This window comes from Micropterus salmoides, unplaced genomic scaffold, assembly GCF_014851395.1.
Source record: "Micropterus salmoides isolate LMB-PRFRI ecotype aquatic unplaced genomic scaffold, ASM1485139v1 Ms_hic_scaffold_18, whole genome shotgun sequence".
In the NCBI taxonomy this organism is placed as follows: Eukaryota; Metazoa; Chordata; class Actinopteri; order Centrarchiformes; family Centrarchidae; genus Micropterus; species Micropterus salmoides.
This window is the reverse complement of record NW_024040928.1, coordinates 2,948,724-2,967,968: the sequence shown is the minus strand read 5'-3', so window position 1 is coordinate 2,967,968 and position 19,245 is coordinate 2,948,724. Positions and strand designations below refer to the sequence as shown.

The 19,245-nt window shown below is 42.1% G+C and overlaps 2 long non-coding RNA genes across 2 annotated transcripts; one reads left to right on the top strand and one right to left on the bottom strand.

Moving 5' to 3' along the window:
• Nucleotides 1–7,192: 7,192 nt before the first annotated feature.
• LOC119908470 lies at nucleotides 7,193–8,101 on the bottom strand. The gene is made up of 2 exons (XR_005445290.1): nucleotides 7,838–8,101; nucleotides 7,193–7,479 (listed from the first exon to the last, which is right to left on the bottom strand). It is a non-coding gene; the product is annotated as an uncharacterized LOC119908470 (long non-coding RNA).
• A 3,990-nt stretch (nucleotides 8,102–12,091) lies between these two features.
• LOC119909269 lies at nucleotides 12,092–17,528 on the top strand. The gene is made up of 3 exons (XR_005445413.1): nucleotides 12,092–14,415; nucleotides 16,810–16,890; nucleotides 17,390–17,528. It is a non-coding gene; the product is annotated as an uncharacterized LOC119909269 (long non-coding RNA).
• Nucleotides 17,529–19,245: the final 1,717 nt, after the last annotated feature.

Genomic DNA, 19,245 nt, shown 5'->3' with positions numbered 1-19,245 from the left:
TTATGTCTGTAGCTATTTTTCCATCTAATTGTCAAGCGAATTTGAAGCAAACTTTTGAAATGTTTCCATCAACGTTTTCTAATGCGATACTTTACAATGCGCATTAAAAAACGATGGAAACATGACTTGTGGTGTTCTAAGATTTGAAAATCCTCTTGTGTGCACCAGATATAAAACTACAAATGATCATTTTTACATGTGAGCTAGCCTGTTCGGTGTTTGGTCTGGTGGATTTTTTCACTTTGGAAAGAGCCATGCTAGCTGTTTCCCCCTGCTTCCAGTCTTTATGCTATGCTAGGCTAACCATGTCCTGACTCCAGCTGTGTACTATTGTACTCTTCATAGCTCACTCTCATGAAGAAAGCAATAAGCATACATCACACAGTGTTGAACTATTGCTTTGTGTTGTAGAGGACTACAGACTGCATAGTATGGACATCCAGTTAAAACAGTATTCTGTATTATGCGTACATAGCCATCTATTTTGACATGATACGTGAAAGATTCTTAGTTTGAAGCTGGAAACATCAGCCTGCTGTTTAGCAGTCATTAATTCACCTGAGCAGTCTTTTTGATTGTTGGAGGTTTCAAATTTCTAATCCACTGTCTGGGAGCCTACAAACTGAACACCTGTTGCACAAATAATAGCAGAGGGGAACAGTTTCAGTGAAGTGCTTGCAGTTCAGCAGTGGTGTGTTGGTCCACTCAGGGTTCCAATGGCAGTTCCTATTAGATATCCTGAATCAAGGTATGTAGCTAACAAAGGATTACTTTGCCAACATTGATTCTACTAAGTGGTAGGCAAATAGTGGCCGGTGGGGCCCCCAGCAAAATGGCCTCTTGATGAAAGCTGAAATGTTGACTTTTATAGTTTACATTAAAACGTTTACATGATTAGTCATAAAACTCCCAAAGACAGCAGTGTAATATTAAGGCTCATGTAAATCCCAATAACTGTGACCTCATAACATGTAACGCTGAGCCAGGCTGGCCCTTGCCCATGGTTAAACTTAACTGCTACCACTGTGCATGCAGTCAATAGAGGCCACATGTGTAAGCTAACATTGTACAGCTTAAAAATGAGAGCCTGCCTGATATTAGCTTTTCACAGATATATCGGAGGCCAAAAACTTTTAAAGTGTCGCAACAACAGGAGGCACACTTGCCGATGATAAGAATTGTCTTGTGGCACCAATTTGCTGCACATACGCACACTTTTTGAAAATAAAAGATGATATTGTCTCATGTTATTTTAGGTGTTGTCCCTAATTGTGTGGTGATGGTTGTATGGGTTCTATGCATTAGCACTATGTTTCAGCATGTTAATTTTTCTGCAGTGTAACCGTCTATGTTGTGTTGAAATCATGAATATTAAAATCATTTTCATAGCTCAAGCAAACACTAAATAATATTTTTTTCTATTCTATTGGAGGATGCTGGAAATAGGGTGCGTCCCACAATCAGCGCGCCTCCAATGACCTCACGGCAAGCCATCCCACTTCTGACATCATATGCAGCGAAGAGCGAGAGCAGTCACCCAGATTCAAACACAGGTCTACAGGGTACCAAACATACAACTATGACTGCAACGCCAAAGAGCCAGGCTCATTGGTCTGGCAGTCCAAGCGCATACTCAGCCTTAGTGATGGTACTCCGTCACAAGCATACAGTTCAAATGGTGGAACCAAACACTGAAACTGAATGTCACAATCTTTATTCTTCAAGGGGAGGGTGTGTTTTCTTTGAGTAGGACTCGTTGCATTTTCTGCGAATGAGGACTTGCACAGCAGACACTGTGGTATTTGAAAAGTGCTTCATCACAGCATCTGTGAAAGGGGAAAAAAGTATTTTGTTTAATGTAAAAGCAAAATGAACTCTACCTTAGTGATGGTACATACAGCCTGTTACCAAGACTCTGGCCTTGGAGTTATAGTTGGGGGAAAAAGATTTTTTCCGCTGTGATATTCATGGAGGCATTATATTTCAGCTAAAGCAAGTGAATTAGTGGATTCCTTTTTAATCTTCTTTTGTATGATATTCTGAGAATATTTAAGGTCTCATGAAACAAATGTAGCTACTGAACAACACAAATGAAGACAGAACTGCTTTTATGTATAATAATAATAATGTACACATATAAATATTTGTGGGCAAATAGGGATAACAAGCAGACACTGTTTCATTTTTAGGGATTTAGGATACACTTCTTCATAATTATAGGTCAAAGACATAAATTACATAAACTTAAGTCACATCCATTCTATTTATATTTATATAATCTACAGTATCTTACTGGCTTGTTGGTGTACAGCTTGTAGTGTGAAAGCTAATAGCAGCACAGGACCAATAATCTTAGGATAACAAGTTGCAAACTATTGGTAAAGGGCATTCATTATTTACAAAAAGTGTCCTGTTCCTGAGTCACATTGCAAGTCAACGGAACAGGCTCCTCATTTTCTTATATTAATAGTTTGAACCTTCTTCCCTACTGTCAGGAGCACTCATCATTTAATAATATAAATTTAATTAAACTGGACATAGACTTTGTTTCTACTGAAATCATGAACCAGTAAACTCGTGCTCTCAGGTGGTCCAGACTGTCAAAAAGGCGCATTTTAAAGTATTTAATCCATTAATGGCTTTGATACTAACGTGACAGCATTGGTTGCCTGTTTCATTTTGTACCTTCAACAAAATTATGATGATACTGTAACCATTCTAACGTTAGGAAGTGCTGGCAGAGGAGAGGCATAATTTATTGGCCACACAAGAAAATACCTTCATTCACACTTTATTTATTTTGGCATATGACAATCGGTGATCGTATGAGAACATATTTCATTCGATTTGAGAATTTATTTCCACACATTTGCTCAGAAATAAAAAGTCCTGCAGCTAATTGGCTGGTTCATGCATGATCGATCATTTCCTGTGTGCGCAGACGCTGCTGCACGCGCGAGTTTGTGTTCCAGTTCCTGTGTGCGCAGATGCTGCTGCACGCGCGAGTTTGTGTTCCAGTTCCTGTGTGCGCAGACGCTGCTGCACGCGCGAGTTTGTGTTCCAGTTCCATCGCCTATGACGCGTCATCGGGTTCTGAATGATTCTGGTTCTGTGATCATGTAAGTGTGTCTGCCTGCGCATGCGCGACTTTGTGTTTAAATTTAAATTCCTTTGATGTGTGACGCAGTGCTGTGATGTGACTCAACACACATGATGTCATACAGTCCTGACTATATGAATATCACTAAATTCTACATTCAGTTTTCACTCTTCACAAGTGACTTCCAGACCACAGTCAGAAAGCACAGCGAGGTACACACTACTGAAAAAATTAAACATTAAGCAAGATACAAGTTCCACACATTGCTAAACACTTTACAGTAAGTTTCAAACAAACGGAAGAAAAGCAGAGCTTTGTGTACAGAACGTACCTAAATGGACCAAACCGGATTCCAGATGGACGACACTATCACACTAGAGGCTATTCTGCCCATTGTAACAAAACATTTTGAAAGAATCTCTGCAGCACAGTGGAACATGTTAGCCGCAGGGACTTTAGACTCAGACACACAAGCTACACTGGCTGATATGATTGTTGAAATCATACAGACACTCTCTATAGCCATCCTGAGAAAGATCATTCCAGTGATTAAGCAGCACGTGCACAGGAGTGCAGCTCAGGCTGCTGTGAGTACAGCTTTGGAGAACTTCAACACTCAACTCGGAGACTCCCTCCCTGGTAGCATTGCTAGTGCTTTTCAAGTCCCACAGGACAAATATGAGAGTGCAGAAAAGTTGACAAGTCTAATTAAGAGGGAAGTTTCACAGGAGGTAAGCTCTGTTGTATCCTGGGTCTTCAGCAGCCCGCCATCAGAGCCTGACCTTTTTTTCCCTAGCGTCATCTCCAACATATCATCTCTTCATCAGATGGTGTTACATGCAACCGAATGTCTGAGAAAATATTCAGGAAAGCTGAACTCCCAGTGCCTGGCAATGTGTTGGCAGACAAACGACATTGAGTATGTTCCACTCAAAAGCTCTGAATCTCCAGAACAGATCCTGGAAATAGAGGAACCAGAGAGATGTGAACTGCCTCAGAGCGTAAAATCCGAGATCTCCATCCCCTCAGTGATTGAAGCTGTGACTGACATCCTTGCCAAATGGTCCAAGAAGACACCAGACGTTACAGAAGAGGCTGAGAATGCTGTCCTGTCTCCCAGCACCTCTCTGGAAGCTCATAATGTAGCATCTGAAATTGTCAAAGCTATAATCGATGACCTGCAGTCTCACGGCGGTGAGAAAAGATGCTCACCAAGACCTCATTTTAATATGGAGTTAATATTTCATAAGGTGAGAGACTTTCTTGTCTCACAGGCCGCACCTTCAGAAGATGCCGCCAATGCCGACCAAGCAGTTCGCAAACGCAGATTTTTCAAGTTTGCTAAAGAACAGTTTGACAAAATGATGACGGAGCTGAAGACAAAATGCAAAGATTTCCTTGTGAGACTCAACCCAGATTCTATGTCCTATCAGCCTAAACCCGTGGAAGAGGATGACTTTGAAGAAGCCATTGATGGCATTTTACCAGGAAGTGTTCCTTATTCTCCAAGGCCCAGACGTGCATCTAGTGATCCAACCAGCAACTCCAAATTGATCAGCATGAGAGAGCAGCAGTTTTCTCAACTAGATTTTGAGACCATCAAAAATGATGTCGACAGCTTGTTTGATAAATTCAACCTGCCAGAGAAAGCTGCAGCACAATCCAACAAAACACTGCAAGACATCAAATCCAGTGGCATGATCAGGAAGTTTTCCAAAGAGCTGACTGATAAAATATACGACAATCTGATGGCTGGCCAGTCATATAAGATTCCCACGGTCCCAAGGGTGAGGAGTGCCTGTGCCTCTGTCAGGACGAAGGCATATGCCATCACAGAGGACGCAGTGGAAAAGTTCTTGCAGCAGGTGCTGCACTGGATGGAGATGGAGCCATCAAACAAAGAAAGTCACAATGTGGAAGTGGCAGGTGCATTAACTGACATCAAAGAGCTAATCACAACAGTGCTGACCCCACCACCAGAAAATGCCATCATCAGGCTGGAGTGCCCGGAAGCCAGCAACAGGCAGACTTCAAGAATATCATCTATTAATGATGCTGAAATATCTGCATCTGTCTGCACTGGTTTTGATAGTGAGAGCTTGAATGTCAGGGTTCGTGTTGACAGTCAGCAATTGCTCAAATGCAATGTCGAGGCCACTTCAGGAGCTCCTGAAGAAGTAACCTCTAAACCCAGAGGAATCACTTACTCCTGTACCAGAGTGCCTAACAATAGTCCGGTGTCACACACTGAAAGTGGGGATCTGTCCGCAGTGTCAGTGTCAGAGTGGATGTCCAGCAAACTCATCACTGCCCTGCTCATGAGGCTTGTCACAAAGACCCCTGCAGATGTCTGCTATCTGCAGTTCATGCAGATGGCAGACATCAAAGCCCTCATCAAGCGTCTGTCAGACAAGGTAGCGGATGAGATCAAAATCACTGGCCCTGTTGCTGAAAAAACCAAGTACTGCATGACAAAAGTCAACAAAGCCGTGATTAAAGACCTTGACCGGGAGTTTGGCTCTCCAAAAAGATACTGGAGGCTGCAATGGCATCAAACAATACATCTTTTGATGATGCTGTTGTGAAATATCTGAAAATCCATATAAATGCCTTCCTCAACCCCCCCCAAAGAAGTCCGCAGTGGCCAGGTTCTGTTCAGCAGTGGGAAAAGCTTTAAGAACGGCCTGCATATCGTACCTCACATGTTGTATGTCAACAAATGTTATCTCACCTGTCCCAGTCTGACCTGGCCTGACAACAGTTTCTCACAGCGGGCATTTTGACGTACAGTAGCAGTTCTGTTCTGTTTCTGATGGCAGATGGCACCTTAGCCTCTGCCTCAGTGTGTGAATGTGGTAAATGTGATGTATTGTAAAAGTGCTTTTAGCGGTCGTAAAGACTAGAAAGGTGCTATACAAGTTCAGATCATTTACCATTTACACTTGAGTCAAAATGTCCGCTGTGAGAAACGTTCAGTACCGCACGGCAGCTCAGTGTTTAACACTGTGGCCTCAGCAGAGATCAGGGGTGAATTCCCAGCCTTGATCTTTGCTGTATGGAGTTTCTATACTCCCCGTGTTGGCATGGGTTTTCTCTGGTTGCTCCGGTTTCCTGCCACATTTCAGATTAAAAAAATCATAAAATCAACAATTCCTAAATAAATAAATAAATAAAAATTCTAAAATTATGTTTGATTTTGGTCGTGTTTTCCTCTGCTCTCAGATTGGTTGAATCTGACAGTATTTTTGCATTGAGTGCATGTGTCATTTTTAGCTCAATACAACAAAACGAGCTTCACAGTAAAACAGTTCTCAAACGTTTTCATGTCAAGGAAACTGACACAAACTGTAGATCCGATCACGCGTCAAGATTTTTTCCCAGCGGGCCCATCTGAAAGGATTTTTGCTTTTCAATTGTATGAATCCCAAATAGTCAAACATTCTGTCATTGTGTTTTTTACGGATGGAATTATAGTGAAAATAAATGATATAACTTTAAATAACATCCCCAGTCTCATCTACTGACACGACTACAATTAGGCCCATGAAAGCGGCTTGACTGTCTCTTTAGATAGAAACGTCTTTTTATTCTTCCTGTGCACCTAAAAGCAATCAGAGTCCGAAGATGTTCTCACCTACATGTGAAACACACATTGATGTCAGCAAAGTTTTGAACATGCAGCATTATTTAACTAATCTCTTCTCCCTTACAGGACGTGGCGACACAACTCAGACAGCTGTAGGACGAGCTGCTGAGGTTAAAGAATAGGATGAACTACCTGCTTCCGGCAGCAGACACTTTGCCCAACTTTGCTCTGGAGTCTAACATCAAAACATCTAAATCATCTTTGCCATTTTCATTTGTCAGATTGTAATTCACACTTGCTTTTTAGTTTATAGATTGCTTTCTTATTTTCTTTGTGTGTGTTTTTGTGCGCAGGGGCCAGTGTTTTATTCCAGCTATCTTCAAAAAAGTACCAGACACAAGAGGCAGGACAGATAGTTTTTGGGGATGCCTATCTGGCGGCCACCTGTGAGCCCAAGGACTGTTATTCAGCTAGGAACTACAAACACAAGACAGATGGCTCTATGATAATAGCTGACATTGTTTTACTGTCTATTCTTTTTTATACATACATCCTAAACTCTCTGTTTCTCTCTGTCTTTCCTCAGGTACACTCCCCCCTGGTCCTAGGACGCTGCTGGGCCTTTGAAGGTGGGCGTGGACATTTAGTCCTCGTCCTGTCCCAGCTAGTCACCAAAAAAAGGTGTCTTCAACTTTGTGAAGCTGCAAGTCGAGAGCAACTGGGGCCATCCTGACTACTCGTGTCTGTACATCTTCAGGGTCCATGGGTAGCTGGCAGGCTGAAGACTGGAGGACTAAAGGAGAGAAGAAGACCAACATCTGAGTGCAGAGCAGAGGATAAGTATATATAGAGAGGTGAGTATACAGTGAGGAAAATAAGTATTTGAACACCCTGCTATTTTGCAAGTTCTCCCACTTAGAAATCATGGAGGGGTCTGAAATTGTCATCGTAGGTGCATGTCCACTGTGAGAGACATAATCTAAAAAAAAAAATCCAGAAATCACAATGTATGATTTTTTTAACTATTTATTTGTTTTTCCTCATTTTCCTCACTGTATGTGAAGGGGAATCAGACTCCACACATCTAAAATATTAACAAATGTGTGCATCTTTAATGGGTGGGAAACCAGTGAGGTATGATGCACTCCTACCGGTTGGGTGGGGAATCTGTGCAGAGGCGGTGAACCTCGGTAACAGTGAACCCTCATCTCTGCCAGGTGAAAATAAGCTGCATGTGCATCAGAGGAGATACGTGGCTGTCTACACTTATTCTTTAGCATACAGACAGCATCATAATAATTGCATTTATACTCTGATAAAGACCTCACGCATGCACAGGCTTGCCTACATTCTCAACCATCAAATTCCAGCAACAGGGGTATCGACGACCCGGGCCAACGACCCCACTGAGGTTAAATAGCTAAGTTTCCCTGCCAGTCAGTCAGAACTGAAGAAGTCCTTTGGATGAGGGACGAAACGTCTTCCAGTATCTTCAACCAAGTCCAGTTGCCCTTGACTTTAACCTTCGTTGGATAACTATGACCTGGATGACTGAGAATCTTCATAGACATCTATTGAAGGTTACTGCATTACAGCAAAAAGCACTACGTAACTGTAATTGCATTACTTTTGTAACACATTACTAGTTGGGAGTAATGTGTTACAAATGTAACACTGCTTCTGAGGCAGACAAAAGTTGCTGTCTAGATTATGAAGCTATTAAGTTAACTAAGGTCAGCTAATAAACATCAGAACCATTAAAGTTATAAATCCACGTGTTAGCTAGCATTATATTGGCTTTCGGCTTCGACCAAGAATTTTCATTTCGGTGCATCAGCCTGTCGCAGCCGTTAAAATAAATGGGGTTCATTTTTCTTATGTGAGGCTGAATATTATGAGCAGTTTGGTACACTGCAAATTATTTCACAGGATGGGACTGTATATTTCACAAGAAATTACAGTATTATCACTTCACACGCTTTTACTGTGACATTTCACAATATTATACCGTGTTCAGAATTTTATTGTGAAATGAATGCAGGCGGGGCTGTTACAGGAAACTGCTGTGAATTCAGACTTTTCGAGCTGCGTCATTCGGAGCTTTCGCCTCGCTCATCCCGATAGACGGTTAAGTGACTGTAAGTGTTGAAATGTCACATTTTGTCAACTAAATGACTTTGAAATGACTGTTTGATATAGCAGAGCATGTTATTTAACTGTATTAACCAAATAGCTAAGTTCTGTTGCTTTGTATGTTTTTGTAGAGGAGTTAACATAAGTTACAAAGACAGGCTGTATGCAGAACCGCCTACTACTGGCAACAGCAGTATGCAGTATGAACTGTATACTGCAAACTGTATGAGGTTTAGTATGTAGTAAGAAAATGTTAAATAGATTTATTTTGCAGCATGCTACACCAGGCTTTGCTAGTTTCCGGTGTTCAAAATCGGAACAATGAGAGGAATATAAAAGTAATTACGCTTAAAACGTATTCTTTTAAAAACATCGTATGTAACAGGGCTGCAGCCGAGCTGTAGCAGATGTTTGCTTCGGTATATTGGTGCATAAATAAGAATTATATAAAATCATGTACTATAACCACAACTGTAACATTACACTAAAAATGTAATGTCTATTTAGAATAATGATAATAATAAAGGACAGCAGTCCCCTTTCGTTCCACTATTGTTGTTTATTTTTTTATCAAAGTGCTTCTAAGTTACACAAGCCTGTCCATCAAGAGCCAGATGTGTCTTTATTTAACGTTACTACATTACTCAGAATGTAAAGACAGAATAACAGCGGAACGAACATGTAAACTGTCTCACAGCTGCGGGTCTTTCCTCTCAGGTTGTTGCTGGACTCATCTGCTGCGTTGGCTGCAGAGGTCTGTGTGGCTGTGAGCTCCGTGAGCTGGCGTGAGGACCAGGGGGCTCCGTGAGCTGACTGGCCGGATCGTTAGCTAACCCCGCGGGCTGGCTCATTAGCTTCCCCCGCTGCATTTGCGGAGCTTCTCAACCCCGAAAACGTTCGAGCACATTCTCGATTCGTCAACAATTTCCCTAAAAATGCCGATATTTAAAATCTACACAGTTGATTTCTCACCTCAAAACTGTGGAATTAGTGATGAAACACGTATGGAAATTGTAAAACAAGTTCTGTTGTTGTCCCCTAAAGAAAAGACGGGTTGTTGTTACAGGTCTAGCGCTTTGCATTATGGGCCACAGTGCGCGAGGTAGACTGGTCCGATGCATACTGCAGATTTTTCCCGAATCAGTACGCCAACCGGGTATTTTTGGCATACTGCATATTTTTCCCGAATCAGTACTCCAACCGGGTATTTTTGGCATACTGCAGATTTTGCTTTTGTTTGCATACTGCTGTGATTCTCAACCTTTTTTGGGCCAGCTCCCCCCTATCTATTATCCAGGTCCCTTACCCCCCCCATCAAAAAAGATGTTTGCAATTTGCCCTGAATATTGTTGATTTTTTAAAAAACAAACAAACACGGAAATGTAACAAAAAAGCCATGTGAAAAGTAATTATATTTAACTAATAAGTGGATTTTCCTCCCAGAAACTGTGTGTGAAGCCAGATACTGTTCTCTTGGATGGGGCACTTAATAAGTGGGGGGTATGGGGGTCCCCCCCAGAAGATTTTGAGCATCAACACTTAATTTCCTGCATTCTGGTGAAAATTTTTCCTCCAATTTCTGCCTTTTCTGCACCAATTTATGGTGGCAATGTCTAAAAATTCAGGTGGCAGGTGACAATTCAAAATATATTATTATAATAGAATATAATCTAGTGAGGTTCTCTGACATTCTTATTGCCTTTAAATATTTTTCTCCTGTAGATCAGCTTATTTAATATCATCCCTGCTGAGTCAACACACATGATTAAGTCTTTCCTCCTCTTATGTGGGGAAGTAACCTATTTAAATGTGTTTGTGGCCCCTTTTCATCTCAGTAATAAATGAATCTGTTTTAATTCAGTTATTGACTGGACTTTATTAGCTCATGTGCTCATAACTTATAACTCAGTGTTTCCTAAGAATGACAGTGTAACTGTGGCGCAGATACAGCGTGCTAGCCTCGAAAACCCAGCTGTATTCTAACATTAACTTAGCTCTCCTTACATGCTTGCTACTAACTTTTAATAGCTGGGTCTCCGACATTGACAGCGTTGTGTTGGACAGATTTGTGCAGCTGTGTTAAGGAAGGAGATCGAGGGACAGATGAGAGAGACGAGCCAGAGGATGTGCTGCGCAAATATGCGCTGCCTGCAGCTCAAATACGAATTTAAATAGGCCTAGTTAAAAGTCTCGTACAGTTGCAGTGGACTAAACTGGCAGGTTTTAATGTGGCAGACCACAGTTTTTTGCAAGTACTTTAAAGTTAAACTTAAAGAAGTCAGAGTATCATCTGTAAAAATTTACCCACAACTGACTAAGTTTAAACTCTTATTGTTGTGAATCTTAAGTGTAAACTCGCCTTAGAATTTCCAACCAACAAACGCCCCCGAAAGCAGCTCAGCGCCCCCCTTCCAAAATATTGCCTCCAGCGCCCCCATCGTCCTCAGAACGCCCCTTGAGAAGCACTAGCATACTGTATACTACATACTACATTTGGACCAAATCAGTACATACTACTAGTACAGTAGGCGGTTTCGAATACAGCCATAAAGTTAGTTAACTTAACGTTAGTGGTTAATGTTAACTTTACTCATGGTAGGTTTGAGCACCCAATTTTTTAAACAAGAAATTAACAGACACTTACTCTATTAAGTTAGTAACGTTAGAAATGCTTTTTCGTCTGAGTTGTTTTCAAGCCTCATATTTCTAAAGGTGTTAAGGTATCCTTTAAGTTATCTGTTAACGTTAGCTTTTCTTAGTGCTAAGAGCCTGTCTTTCCCCACTATATTTTCCCCCACAGCATTTGGTGCAGTGCTTTTTTACGCTGACAAGACCACTGGACAATGAAGTTAACGTTATACGGTAAGCTGTGACCTTAATACATTGACCGTTCTTATCAACCAGAGAAAAATATTGTAATGGATAAGGGCAAAGATAAAGTTTGACAACTTTAATCTCAAATTAGTAACGTTAGCTTGTAATTTTCTCCCCTGCGGTGTATGCATGTGATACAGAGCAACCGTTGCTTTTCTTGTCAACTGTAAAATGAACTGCGCATGTCCATTGTCTGATGGAAGTTAGTTTTCAAGTCAACGGTCTTGTCTGGAAAATTCCACTGCGGGCAGTTAGAGTGAGTGCTGCTGTTAGACCAAGCGGCACTCATATTTGTTTTTGAAAATGCATTAACTTAGCTTGACAGTCTGAAGAACTAGGGATTTGTAGCTGTAAGATACACGTTTGTAAGAACTCGGGTTATTTGATTTTTTGTGTGACGATGTTTGTATTTGTGAGCTAACGTTACCTTACAGCATGGTGACAAGACTGACGTTACAGGGCGGTGAAGTAACTTAAGTTATCTTTCTAGCTAAGTTACACACACTTTCTATTTTAAGATTGACAACCTTCGTAATTTTCTCTGGTGCTGGGTGTGATAGAGAGCAGCCGTTGCCTATCTTGTCAACTGTAAGGAAAACACACAGGGCTTTTCCTGGCTCATAATGGGCCTTTGGGTGGTGACTTTGCTCGACAGTAACATTAACTTAAGCATGATCGGTGCTCGTACAGTAAAGGCAGTGCGATACCTTATGACCGTAATCTATGCATTTTCTTGTTATTTCTGACCATTTGATAAACAAAATATATCCACAACCTGGAGGAGTAAATGTGTAAATTAGTGTATTAATAAATATTATAACATTAAATAGAAAGTATAATGTCAGTACAATTATATATTTACAGTTTACACTTTATTTGGATAGTATTCCTACAGATAGTTTATTAGTTGAGATTCAGCTTTTTTACACAAAACCGTTTTCTGATATTTTCCTATAATATTAATTCCAGTTGGACAAAACAGCAGTTTAATTTTGTGGGTTGTTTTCAGTCATTAAGTTACTGTGCAAGAAAAATGCTCTTCATGGTGGTTAGTCTCTCATTTTTTTTTATGCTGTAATAATAACCGGACATACAGAACAACACGTTCAACATTTCTTAAGTTTGCTGTAGTTCCTCAACCTTTTTGTAATGTCCCGCCTGCTCCAGGCTGTGATTGGTCATGAAGTGACTTTGACGAGCAACTTTAAACACGCATGAAAGGCTCCTGATCTCCCTGCGGAGATTAGCAGGAAGGAGAGAACGTGAACAGGCGAGCGTCACGTAGCACCCAGAAAACCTAATCTGGAGAGGGCAGAGAAGAGAACCGGTGCCGGAGTAAAATGTGAAAGTGCTAGTACCGGTTAATACAGCTTCATGGAGGAGCGTTCAGGCGCAGTCAAACCAACGCAGCAGCTGGTTTATTAATCCAGCGCCAGCTGCATGTGTAAAATACTGCGGCTGTGAATGTGAGGAGAGGTGACTGCTGGAAGACAAGACGTCGTATTTAAGTTTATGTTCTGCTTGTTTGATAAATGGCTATTAAAACACGTTCGGAGGGGATTTGAAATGCTTTTTTCCCCCAATTCATATCATTTTGGCGCTGGTGATTTTCCTTTGGCGCTTGCTAAAAACATCTCTTTGCAGGAAAAACCCTGAACGCATGATTGGCTGATTGGATAATTGCATGAATAAGCAGGTTTACAGGTGTTCCTTATAGTGATAGCTAAAGTTCTTGGTGAGTGGACTGAGTACTTCATACATAACACATGATCACAATCTAAGTTTTACAATATGTGTACTGACTAAAAAAAAGATAAATCTATGGGTACAAGATATGGTAACAGTTGAGTCTTAATCTTTTCTTATTCTATATTTGCAGGTGTGTGCCACAGCCACTGACATTGAAAGGATGGTAATGCTACCAAGCACACCAAGATAATGTTGATGTCTTCTTAATTTTTTTTTAATGCATTTCACACCATCAAGTCATGCTTTTTTGGTACTGATCCAGCGAGTGTCTCTTTGCTGTGCACACTCATCTGGTAGAACTACACTTTTGTCCTTTATCCCTAACTTCCTCAAAAACATTATCCCTCCAGCTCTTAATCTCCTCCTGGCTAAATCAAATTGTAAACAGTGAATTTGTTTTACATCTTCACATCTATGTGTGGAATTGTGAGCTCTCTGTTGTGGTCTGATCTCAGCTCCAGTAGTTACTTCCTTTTCCAGCGAGTCGAGAACATGTTGAGGTACCTGAAATGAAAATGTCAATATTTAAAATCTGGTAAGGACGCCTCCAGGCACGTCCAGCTGGGAGGAGGCCTCAGGGAAGATCCAGGACTAGGTGGAGAGATTATATCACCACACTAGCCTGGGAACACCTCGGGATCCCCCAGTCAGAGCTGGTTAATGTGGCTCGGGAAAGAGAAGTTTGGGGTCCCCTGCTGGAGCTGCTGCCCCCGCGACTCGACCCCAGATAAGCGGATGAAGATGGATGGATGGTTTTCTGAAAATGGCTGATTCTGATTTTCTTTCTTTCTAAGAACATTAACTAAGAGCATTCACAAATATTTTCATAACTTCTCTTTAAAGAAAAATTATTTTATTCATACTCTGAATCCACACAGGGAAAGCCTGCACCATATTGAGGTAGTCTAGTCAATGCTTGTGCTGACAACAGACGTGCCACAGCGCGTTCCAGAAGCAGCTCTCCACTAGTATGGTGAGTATATTTGAATTTGTTTCAGGTGACATAATGAAGCCCAGTGCATGGATGCTGTCTGCGGAGGGCCAAGTGGTCATAGGACCTCACCAGGACTTCGTCAGTGGTTTGGCTGTCGTTTTCGCCAGCTATTACAATTTAAATTAGAAGTATGCTGAAGGTGCTTCATGCACTCTGGAATTTATCTAAAGGTAAATGTCTACGTTACTATTGTGCTTGAGGGCTTGTTGAAAGTAGTTATGTTTGGGTGTTTGTGTTTGTGAGCAGCCCAGGACCACAGCAGGCAACTGCTAACGTGCCTCCCTGAGAGCTGTATTATAGACTCAACACGTGTCTGTGCTGGAGACCAGAGAGGAAGCCGTTTTAAAAATTGTCCTTGTTCAGTTCTGAGTACTTTTGTAGATTTGAAGTTAATATTTTGTTTGAATTTTAGTTCAATTTTTTACATGCTCCATGCTCCGCCCATTATTGTTTTTCCCTCACAAGGCCACGCCTCAGCACCTATGACAGAATGACAGAATTGTTTGCACTTTGCATTTGCCCAATCGGGGGAAAGCACCCTCACCCCGTATAGCCCCCGTGCATGCATTACATGCCCCTCTCTGTCAATGGCACAGGCTAGTACCGCTCAGGCTACTCTGCCTAGGTAAATCACACACCTGCACTTTGTTGATTGAAGTGTTTGTAATGAAAATGGTTTTCAGTTACTGTTTCTTTAAATGGCTGGTTTTTATCTGAACCACAGTAATGTCACCTTGTCCAGACAGAGATAAGTTTAGCTCTGTCATACAACAGCAGTGACCCACTGAAAGCTGGGGGGGACTGTTTGGGAAATGCCACCTTTATCATCCTACCTGAATGAAACGGCTTTCCTTGTGTTTATAGGTGTTTTGGGGCATTAATCCAGAGACGGGCACAAAATCGAAGAGACAGCGAGGAATTGATTCATGTTAAACTGGAGGTTACGATGTCTTTAAAATTCAATTGTATGTATATTGCGCCAATTGTTTTATAAAGTAGGTAATTATGAAGTTACAGTGAAGTTACAGTTAGAAGTTACAGTTAAATACATGAAATCTAAAGCAACATACTGCTAAATCACAGTACTCTACTGGTCATTGACTATGAAGTTACAGTTAAATACATGAAATCTAAAGCAACATACTGCTTAATCACAGTACTCTACTGGTCATTAACTGAAGTTACAGTTAAATACATTAAATGTTGCTTTAGATGTCGGCTGACGTACTGCGGTAAGCGTGTTGACTCATCCGTTTCCGGTGCTTGTGTGTTGGCAGCGTGTTGTGCTGCTCTCGCTAAATACCAGTTAAATTTGTTCGATTACTGCGGCCAACTGTCCACTAAACATTTATTCTTACAATAATTTTGCCTAAGCACTCACAGTTCTTTCCATCTTTTAGTGACTGCTGTTCAATCTCATAGTTGTTCTAAAGTTTTGGTAGCTGACGCTACAGTACTTTAGCTCAGCCGTTAGCGACATTAGCTCAGCAGCTAGCGATGGCTTCTCCTTCTCCCTCTCGCTCTCCTACTTTCTCCTGCTCTGTGTGATGTTCAGTTACTCCTCTGCCTCCTTTAGCAGTAATGGTACGTGTAACAAGTGTAGTTTATTTGTAGACATGGAGGCAAGGCTCAGTGATTTAGAAGTCCGTCTCCGCACCTTGGTAAATAAGTCTTTAGCTACTGTAGCTAGCCAGTCCCCAGTAGTCGGTGCGGAACGGCCTGAGTTAGCCTGTGGTAGCCGTCCCCCGGGATCTCCTGAGCAGCCAGGAAGGGGTGGCTGGGTGAATGTCTGAAGGAGGAATAGTCGTAAGCATTCAAAGCCCACGGGTAATCACCAACCTCTTCTCGTTTCTAACAGATTTTCCCCACTCAGCGACACACCAGCTGAGAAACCAACTGATCATTGGCAGCTCCATTTTGAGAAACGTGAAGTTAGCGAAGCCAGCTTTTGAAACTGCTGGCTAAGGATAAACGTAAATAGTAAGATTGTTATTCACGTCGGCGGTAATGACTCCTGGTTACGCCAATCGGAGGTCACTAAGATTAATGTTGAGACGGTGTGTACATATGCAAAAACAATGTCGGACACTGTAGTTTTCTCCTGACCCCTGCCAAATCTGACCAGTGATGACATGTATAGCCGCATGTCGTCATTCCGCCGCTGGTTGTCGAGGTGGTGTCCAGCAAACGATGTGGGCTTTGTAGATCTTTGGCAGACTTTCTGGGGAAGACCTGGTCTGATTCGGAGAGACGGCATCCATCCCAGGAGCAGCTCTCATTTCTAGAAATCTGGCCAAGTTTATTAGTGGACCAAATCTATGAAAACCCAGAGTTGAGACCAGTCGAACACACTTCTCTGCTCCTCCATTTCAGGAGTTACTTAGTGAAGATCCTATGTGGACTCTTAAACATCTGGAGCCGGTTGCACCAACAGGGCTTACGCCTGGGCTTAAGGTAAGTAGGTCTTAACTCAGCATTCTAAGTCCGACCTAATAGTTATGACAGTTGCACCATCCAGGCTTAAGTCCTCTTCTCGCTAAGACCGGGCGTAAATCTTACGCCTAGTCAGTAGCAGGCGTAAAGTAAAAATCTAGGCAAGTTTTATAGTAACCACTTGATAACTCAGCAGTAAAGACATGGCGCGCCTTATACACAGACTTTACAATGAGCGGGCTTTTAGATGGGAGAGAGTTATTAGGGACAGAAGCAATCCATTGGACATTTACAATGATGAGGAGCTGATTCAGAGGTTTCGATTTTGTCGGAGAGATATATATGAACTTGTTGAAGAGCTGTCACCCGACTTACAGTTTGTGTCGGATCACAACGCAGCATTGACACCCGCATTACAGCTGTTAATAGCGCTACGTTTTTATGCAAATGGTGCGTTTCAAAACACTGTTGGAGACATGATTAATGTCCACAAATCCACCGCATGTCGGGCCATCCGCAGAGTGTCACTGGCACTGAGCCGTCGCCTTCCACGATCTGCTCACCTCCCCACTGAGGCCGAGTGTGCGGTGATGAAACACAGATTCCTCCGGGCCTCTGACATTCCTGGTATTGTGGGCTGCATCGATGGGACTCACATCCGGATCCAGCACCATCTGATGTCAACCGCAAGGGATACCATTCAATCAATGTGCAGATTGCTTGTGACGCCAATTATAACATCTTTAATTTGGTGGCAAGATGGCCTGGATCTACCCATGACGCACGCATCCTCCGAGAGAGTGCGTTATACCAGGATTTCGAGGCTGGAAGAGTAAATGGGCTGCTTCTCGGTGACAGTGGATACCCACTGAAACACTGCATGATGAATCCTATAATTGCTCCGAGGACTGAGCAAGAACGACGGTATAACACCATCCACACCACCACTAGGTCCCTCGTTGAGCGGTGCATCGGAGTCCTCAAGCGCAGGTAAAATTCTTTCCGCAGTGTCTGTGCCGCTATCCATGGTGCTGATATAGTGTGGTCACTAGATCACTGAAGACTATATAATAGACTAGGCCTAGGCTATATAAAACTCGGCAAACGTGACAGATTTAGGTTTCACAGTAGCCTAATCATTAATTCTTTTTTCTAGGTTTCATTGTCTTCATGGAGAGATGCGGATGCACCCTGAGCAAGTCTGCACCGTAATAGCAGCGTGCACTGTCCTCCACAACATCTGTGTCACCAAGAGGATCCCTCTCCCTAGGCAACACCATCAGCCGGTGCCGGAGGAAGGTGCCGACCCTGTGGACCATGCAGGGCATGAAGATGTCGGTGGACGACTAGTCCGTACACGTATTATTAATGCTTTATAAATGTTATAAACTATTGCTTCACTTAAAATAATTCTGCCATAAAAATAAGCCACAAAGAAAGTCCAGTAGGTTTATAGTAAACTCTTTTTTTAATTTACATATAATTGTCATTGATTCATTGCACACAATTTGCCATTAGGCTTATTTACAGAATTACAAAAGACCGCCCATCCTCTTCAGAAATAGGCGAAGATGACCTGCTTATCTGTTGTTGGAGCAACTGTATTTCTAATGATATTATTTGTTTTTCAAGTTCCAGCTTTTCCTGCTCGGCCTGTAATTTCTTTGTTTCAGCCTCCACTCTAACAATTTCTTTTTCAAGAAGTGTCTGCTGCAGATCTTCCAGCCTCCTCCTCCGTTTCATCGGCGGTGCACCGCTGCTGCCTTCATGAGTATTTTGCGGAGTGACTTGGGCCTCCATCGAGTCTGAAAATACAGAGAATCTGTCATAGGCCTACTGTTATCTGACAACTACTAAAACTGTTATTGGAGGCTACTCCAATATATAGGCTAACACCTTCACAATTCACACTCTCGCTTGAGTGGTCGACATCCATCTCTGAGAGACAGCAGTTTCTTCCAGATCGGTACCGCCACTTTCCGCACCGACCAAACCAATAAAAGCCGGGGAATCCTCTCCAAAGATATCCACAATTATGGTACTGTACACGGAGGTTTTGGGGGAGGACCCCCGCCGGTCGGGTGGTGTTTTTTTGAAGACAAATCTTTTTTTGCTTTGCTCAGGAGGTCTTTCCACTTTTTCCTCACATCGCTCTCTGAAAGCAGCCAGAGTCAGAGCAATCGTTAATCGCCTCCGTTATCTGTTTCCATGTTGTTTGTTTCTTCTTCTTCGTTATTGAGTTTGATTGCTTGGCAGTCAGTGTGTGTCTGTGCTGACTGTACAGCTCAATTAACTTTTGTATCTCAATGTCGGTGAAATTTCCTTTCCTTTTTCTTTGATCATCCATTGAGACGGCTACAAGTTAACAAAACAGCG